The sequence below is a fragment of the Nannospalax galili genome, unplaced genomic scaffold (genome assembly GCF_000622305.1).
Source record: "Nannospalax galili isolate Female #2095 unplaced genomic scaffold, S.galili_v1.0 scaffold381, whole genome shotgun sequence".
Classification (NCBI taxonomy): Eukaryota; Metazoa; Chordata; class Mammalia; order Rodentia; family Spalacidae; genus Nannospalax; species Nannospalax galili.
The window spans coordinates 2,119,259-2,127,851 of NW_008347312.1; positions in this window are offsets into that span (position 1 = coordinate 2,119,259).

Genomic DNA, 8,593 nt, shown 5'->3' on the forward strand with positions numbered 1-8,593 from the left:
CTGGAGTCCTCAAGCTCTGGGGCAAGTTAGTCCATCTGCCCAAGGCCTCCATTTCCTTATGAATGAAATTGTGGGGTATGGCTAATGATCATAATATCATAGCAACCAACTTTACAGTAGTAAAGGTGGAATGGGATTCAATTCCTTACCAACTATAAAGTATGGTTTTATAAATTATACGCTGAGAGAGACAAAAAGAAAAACAACACCACAAGAACGATCACTGAGACTTTGTCTGCCCAAGGCCTCCATTTCCTTATGAATGAAATTGTGGGGTATGGCTAATGATCATAATATCATAGCAACCAACTTTACAGTAGTAAAGGTGGAATGGGATTCAATTCCTTACCAACTATAAAGTATGGTTTTATAAATTATACGCTGAGAGAGACAAAAAGAAAAACAACACCACAAGAACGATCACTGAGACTTTGATCTAGTATTCCCCAGAGGAAATAAAATGAATAGGAAATAGTAAATTTTGTGGGAAAGTTAAGTGGGCAGAAGCTAATTAAAGCAACAAGCTGGGACGTCAGTGGCCCATGCCTTTAGTCCTAGCACTCAGGAGGCAGAGGCAGGCAGATTTCTATGAGTTTGAGGCCATCCTGGTCTCCATAGGGAATCCAGGCCAGCTGTGGCTACAGGGAGACCCTGTCTCAAAAAGATTAAAACAACAACAACAATGGTTTGCATATAATGTAGACACTAACTCCTTGTGAGGACTCTGAGTAACAGGAGGGCAATTGTGGATTTTAACCATGTTTCAACTGTGTTGATCTTGTGGAAATGAGGCATTTAAGTCTGCTCCAACAATATGCTGCTGAGCTCTTGGAAACCAGGAAAGAAACTTCCCATACACATGGTGAGATCAGACTGGGTGTCATGACTTCAGCCAGTCTTCATCAACCTTTCTGTTGGAGCCACGCCTCTCTACATCCTGCAGCACCAGAACAGCTCGCCTTAGAGAACCATCCTATCTGCCAGTGACTTCTGTCCTTTGTTTCCTAGAAACTCAACTTGATATCCAGCACCCGAGCACTGAATTACTTCATTTTGAATGCTTTCACCCCAGATACCGTTTGCTTTTGTCAACAACCAGAAGAAACAGGGTTAATAGGCATCCCCCACCAGGCAATACTTAGAGAGATTCTCCCACCATTGAGTCTCCTCTTCCCCACAGAGAAATGCCACCATCAATTTGTCATTGTGTTTATGATTAGTTGCTTCTCCCAACCCAGTAGCAGCTACCCTGGGGTCTGCTGATCCGGTGCCCCCTAGCAGGGAGTCCTATCTTGGTCAAGCGGAAGCAGCACATAGATCGAGAATTTACCTAGTGGTCTGTCTATGAAGCAGAGTACTGTGTGTCCCAGGGAGAGGAAGAAAGCCAGGATGAGTGGTATTTTATACTCCCATTCTACTCCTAAGAAAACGTAACATTAGAGAAGTACGATTCAAACATCTCATTGTTTTGAAAAACTCTTTGCCACTAATTGGGAAATAAATTGAATGGGCTGTGTGGCCCAGAAACACATATTTTTAGTAATGAGATTGGCCCCTGATCTGATTTTCAAAACAAACTATTTGTTCTTTGCAGCGATTCATGACTAATTACAGAAGAAATTTGCTTGTGTTGTGGGGGCACATTTGAATGTAAGAAAAAGAAAGATCTGAGGAGAGAACTGCTTTCAACAAGATTACTTCATCTAATGAGGCTCTTATTAGAGTTTTAATGAAAATAAAACAATTACAGAAAACAAAAGAAATTAAGAGGGATTACAAACGGGCTTCTGTTACCCAGAAAACCTACAGGAACCAGGCAAGGACAACGGAAGGCATCATCAGCATAGCTTGGTACTTGAACTTGAGTTTCTGAGACTTTTTTTCTGAGACAAGATCTCCCTGAAGCCCCAGCTGGCCTGGAACTCTATGTCTAGACCAGACCCTCCTTGAACTCAGAGATCCACCTGCCTCTGCTTCCCATGTGCTGGAATTAAAGGCATGAGTCACCACACTCAGCTCTGAGAGATCTTGAGATAAAGACACAACCAATGTATTACCCAGAAAAATTATTTTTTTCTCTTTAGTACAATAATAAAACTGTTTAACCTTTTTGGTGTGGATTTTTCCTGTTTTTTCAAAAGAGATTTCAATGTATCCGCTTCTGATTTAAACATATATATCACTCTCCCTCCAGCAGGGAAGGTCATTGGTGATGTTTTTCTTAGAAAAGTTGTTTTAAAAAACACAGACATGAAGCATCAAAAGAGTCATTGTTGGCACTTTAGCTTTTTCTTCTCCAAATGAAAACACTCAGGAAAATATTCAAGTGGATAAGTTGACTATTGAAATTGTAATGTCCCTGAAGTATTGATAGGGCTTAATTTATTCACATAAGTTTCAAGGATTGAAAGTCCTATTTTCCTGCCAGAAAAATAAAGACAGAATTGTTATTGTACCATCTGGTTTACATGAGGAATCTCTTGGCATTTCTTAACTGCACATTTTATAAATGCTAAATCCCAGATGGCATACATTGTAACAGTGGGGAGTTTTATAAAGGCGTTGAAAAACAAATTCTTTAAAATTTGAATACTGGCTAGCCTAAGCAAGTGCTATAAATTTAAACTCTATACTTGAAGGAACTGGCTTTGTTAGCGGAATACATTTCCTTTTTGGTTATACTTTTGTTCCTTCCTTTTTAATTATTGGCTCTGGGTCCTGAAGATTTCAATCGGCATAATTCTACCAATGAGTTGCCTGTAAAATAAATCAATAGCCTGAGTGCTCACTTAAAACTCGAGTTCTAAATAAACTGCAGGAATAATGGTCATTGAGAAAAACCTATATTAACTGCCAGATTGGTTCAAGATGGCAGAATTTACCACAATGGTGGTATTATAGCACCCTTTAACAAATCACCAAATACCATCTAAACCATTCAACTCTCAAAGCTGATAGTTGGACTAAGACAGGTGAGTTCTGTGAACATCAAGCACTGTGTTGAAATAAAGCCAGACTGGAGCAGTGGTTGAAAACACAAGTTCTAAAGTCAGAATTTCATAGGTAAGAATTTGATAAGCCCCTAAATGGATTTTACCATGAACATGAGCAAATTACTACCTTAGAGCCTCCCTCAGTTTCCACCTTAGTAAAATGAGAGCAACTTTCCAATAGTTATTCACAAGGTTGTTGCAAGTAATTGCTGTTGAGTTTTGTAAACGACTCAGCACTGTGTAGGATGCGCAGTGAATACTCATTAGTATAAATTAGCAGCAGCTCTCCTGAAGAGAGGAAGTATACGTCCCTTTTGTAAGGCAGTCACAAATCTCTACATCATTCCCTACAACCTCCTCTTTCCTCTGCATTTTTCTTCTCAGTAACAAATATGTGAATTGTGGGGTTTCCCCTTCCATTTGCCATGGTACAACAGGAGTATTTATCTTAGAGTCACACAGAGTTAGATTCCCATCTAGGAGTTTTTATTAGTTTGCTACTGTAACAAGATACCACACACTGGGCTGTTTATATAACAGAAAGTCATTTTCTCACAGTTCCAGAGGCTGAGACCAAGCTGTCAGCAGCAGGTTGGGTACCTTCTGAGAGCCAGGAGAGGGGAAACTGCTCTATGCTCTCTCCTTGTTTTACCGATGCCCACACTGTCCCCTCTGTGTACATATCTGGGTCCAAAAGTCCTTGTCTTGTAAGGACACCATTGGGTTAGGGCTCACTGAAAAGGCCTCATTTTAATGTCTTCACCTCTCTAAAGAGTCCATCTCCAAATACAGTGGCATTCTGGGATACTGGAGATAATGGCTTATCATGAACTGGGGTAGGGGCAACACATTCTACCCGTAGCAGCTTTCTGTGTAGTAGCTAGCAAACTGGGGGCTTCCTCTCATGTGGCCTACACCTCCTATTCTTATTCCTACCTTGATCGTTGGTGTCTGGGTGCCCAGCACCAGACCTAAACACCATGTGCCTTAACAAAAATGTTCTTCCCTTCTTCCTCGCCTCACCAACTCACATAGTTTGAGAACTTGCCTACTCCTCCCCAGTTCTCTGCATGAAGCGGGAATGACTTTGGTGTGGCTTGTAGAAGTTACAGAAGACCAAATGAGGAAGGGGTGGGGGAAAGGAGACTTAACAGAACTCAGCTGTTACTTGAATGCAAAGGGAAATCATTTTGTGGAAAAGTTTTAAAGAAGCTACAAGTGCTTCTTTGGAGATGATGGCTCAGCGGTTAAGAGCACTGGTTGCTCTTGCAGAGAACTCTGGTTGGATTCCTAGCACCCACATGGCAGCTAACAACTATCCTCAACTCCAGTTCCAGGGGATCCAACGCCCTCTTCTGACCTCCACAGGCATTGCACAACATGAGATTGTCTCTGCTAAAATGTGCTGTTTAAATGGGCAGGTGAAGTTTCTAAATTATTAGGGAAGTAAAAATTCTTTGGGAAATTTAAATTGTTTGGTAGGTATTGTGGTTCCTATCAATATAGGAAGTGTCAGCCACATCCAGCATTAACCTTGTATCAGGATCCATTGTTGCCTTCAAACATAATCTGCCAGAGGTAGGGAAGAGCTACAGAGAGAGGAGCCCTTGGCTTCATGCTGGGTTTCCCCTTTCTGGGAAGAGGAGAGTAAATAGTAAAGAGGGAAAAAACAGAAAAGAAAATTGGTTACTTTTTGATATTTCTTCTTGAACGGGGAACACTCTCTATGGTCCTCTTCACCACAATTTAAATCACTTAGAAACAGTTATGTTTAAATAAAGATTCCAGGGCTGAAGAGATGGTTCAGTGGTTAAGAGCACTGCCTGCTCTTGCAGTGGACCTGGGTTTGATTTCCAGCACCCACAGGGTGGCTAACAACTGTCTATGTAGCTCCAGTTCCAGGGAAATCTGACAGCCTCTTCTGACCTCTGCGATCATTGCACAACATGAGTGCACTTAACATACATGCAAGCAATACACTCATACGTATAAAATTAGAAATTTTTTTAAAAAATTTTTAAAAGAAGATACAGCCAGGTGTGGTGGCACATGCCTTTAAATCCAGCCTGGTCTACATAGCAAGTTTCAGGTCAGCTGTGGTTACAGGGAGACCCTGTCTAAATGCAGAAAGCATTATAGCTGTATAAGGAAACCTAGATTCAATTCCCAGGCCTGTCACTGGGTGACTACAGGACCTGGAGTTGGCGTACCTGTCTGGGTTCCTGGTTCTATACCTATAAGAGATGGTGAATAGCTGCAATGGTTAGGTTTGATCACAGAAGCAGAACTGTTCTGAGTGAAATAGAATAAGGGGTTTATCGTAGGGATTAGATTTACAGGATTACAGAAGCCAGTTAAACTGTCACTAAGACTTTTTTCCTGCACCTGGTGTTCATTCCTGAATTCAGGAAGGCTATCAGCTAGGAAGGAAAGAAGAACCAGAAGCAATAAAGAGAAACAGGAAACTAGAACCTGAAGCAACAACTGGAACCCAAGAACAAAACGAATCCACACCTGCCTCCCACCTCCAACTGTGATGATGCTGGGGTCTGTGGGATAAGCTGTGGCTTTTCCTGACCGAGCTTCACACAGCTCAGAACTTAGAGAAGCCAAAGGAGACCAGGAAGGAGCAGCAACTACAGGTTCACCTCCTGTCCCTGGCAACTAGAAACACCAGCGGCTTGGCCACAATATGCGTGATCTCCAAGGGGTTGGAAATTAAATGCCTTTCGTGGCTGGTATATGGTCTGGCGGTGTGTTTTGTTTGATGGGAGGATTTTAAAAATATTACTTTGCACTCACATACATGCAGGCAATACACTCATACACATAAAATAAAAATAAGATATTTTAAAAAATATTACTTAAGCTGAACTTGGTGGCACATGCCTTTAATACTGGCACTCCAGAGGCAGAGGCAGGTGGATGGTTGAGAAGTTGAGGACAGTCTGGTCTACATAGTGAGTTCCAGGTGAGCTGGGGCTTTGAGGAGAACTTGTCTAAGAAAAACATTTAAACACTAATACTTAAAAGTGAAGAATATAATAGAGTCTGGCTCTTCAGCTTTAAGATGAAAAGCTGAAGGTCGTGGCAGTGACCTTTGCCTGAGCAGAGCAGCTGCTGCTGTTTTGACTGCCCTAGGCTAGAATCCTGACCCTGGAGGAAGCAGTTCAACTGCCAGTTTTCAGCATATAGAAGCTGTCTTTTTACACACAACCCAACCATCTACTTTATACACAAGCTCTTGCTCGCACACGGATGGCTTTTATAAAAACTTTATTATTATCCGTGTGTGTGCATGTGTGTATATCATGATGTGGGTGAGTGTAGGCAAGCCCATGCAAAGGTCAGAGGGCATCGAGTAGGAATTGGTCTCTCCTGCTGTGGGTTCTGAGGATTGAACTCAGGTTATCAGCAAGCACTAAAAGAAATTTGCTACATTGGTAAATCTTTCCTCTAGTCCTCTAGCTACTAGCTATACAGTAATCTGTGTTAATGTTTCTATGTAAATGAATTTTGATTAACCTTTGTATATGAATGATTTTTAAAATTTATTCTGTGTATTCTTGTATGTGTGTATTTGTATGGGCATGTACATTGTATGCTTAGATTGTCAGAAGAATTATTACATGATGTTCAAGAACATTGTCATTGACATTGGCTTATTTTTCCAAGTTAAGTTCATATTTGATATTTGAAAGCTATTTTAATCTGTATTAGCATAACCGGTAGAAGTCTCTATATTTTTATTTATTTTGTGCTGCTAAATTTTAATTAATGCCATCTTGTATTTTTAAAAATAAGTGAACTGGAAGAAAAGCAGAGTTTTATAATACCCCCTCATACACAGGGAGAAAAAGAGAGAGAGGAGAGAGAGAGAGAGAGAGAGAGAGAGAGAGAGAGTAAATATCAATTAGGAGCCAGAGCACAGAGAGAGACTTAAAATGAATTAGAAGTCAGGGCACAGAGAGACCCGGCTTCTCACTAGAGCTCTCTCACACTAACTTGGATAAATGACCTTGGACAAATCACTAAATCTCTTTAGACTCAGTATCTTCGTTTTATGATAGGCAGGTGGACTTTGCTTGGAAGCCTGGTATGCCACATCCATTCCCTTGGGTATTACACCTTTATAACTGAGGTTTGACCCATGAACCTTTGATTCTCTGATTCATTCAGATAGACATCAAATTTTAAAGTGATGATAGCAACAATGGCAAATTATTCCATCAGAGAAGAAGCAAAAAAGAAAAAAAAATCTAAAGTTATTCATTCTCTTGTCTGCCTAGTCCTATTCCCAGGGGTGACATTAATATATTTTAAAACTAGAAGGGCTGAGCCGGGTGTGGCGGCACACACCTTTAATCCCAGCATTTGGGAGGCAAAGGCAGGCAGATCTCTGAGTTGAAGGCCAGTCTGGTCTGCACAGCAAATCCAGGCCAGCTGTGGCGACAGGGAGACCCTGTCTCAAAAAGACCATCCCCCTCCCCCCAAAAAAAACCCAGAAGAACACCAGTTGTGGTGAGGGCACATTTTTTCTGTAACCCCAGGACTCTGAGGCCAAGGGAAGAGAACTGAGAGTTCAAGTACAACCTGAGCTACATAGTAAGTTCCTGGCCAGCCTGATCTACACAGCAAGACTCTCGCAAAACAACAAAACGGAACAGCACCACCACCTCTAACAAAACTTAGAAAATCATAACACGAGCAAATCAGACCTGATAATGGCTGCAAACGCCCAGGGGAGTCACATGAGCTCCTAACCAAGCTCCTGCACTGTGTCCTCCCCTGCATGACACTGTTCACTCTGGCAGACTCTTCTAGACTTTCAATGCAAGTCATTTATATGCCTACACATAGACACATAAAAATACAAACACCATTCTTCCATTTTTCATTTGTAAAAGCTAGTCATGCTAATTATACATCTCTGAAATTACAAAAGATTCAATATTTAAGAGTTAGGAACTGTTGCTTCTAAGAACTGTACTCCCAAAAAGAGGATACCTACCCAAATATGGCAGCAACAAAACGAGACATTCTTTTTTTTTTTTTTTTTTAAGAAGAAGAAGCATTTCATTACAGTTTTAACATACTCAACAGTTGCCAGAGCTAAGATACATCTCTTTCAAAAGTGGCTACAAAATTTTTAGGTTTGCTCTTGAATTAATACAGTTATACAATATTGAACTCAGTATAAGCCCTGTAAGACAAAATTGAATGAGTTTTTAACCTTTAAAAAAGATCTCCATTTCATTTTAAAATATACTGTTTCTTACAGAAAGACTCATTGTTTCTGCTAATAACACTGAGATGTTGGTGCATGTGTCTCTAATCTGTATGTATCTGATTATTACTAGTCATGGTCGGTTGCACTTGGATCTTCGGCACCTGTGTATGTCTATAAAGTCATCAAGTAGATTTCAATGTTAATATTTATCACCTCTACTAATTAACATGATGTAAATTTCCATGGTTCCTCCTCAAATATATTTTTTAAAATGTGTTGATTGTGTGTGTGTGTGTGTATCACACAGAACATCCCAAACCATCTTATTCAACTATACACCCACTTCCCAGATGGCACCCTCCCATACCTC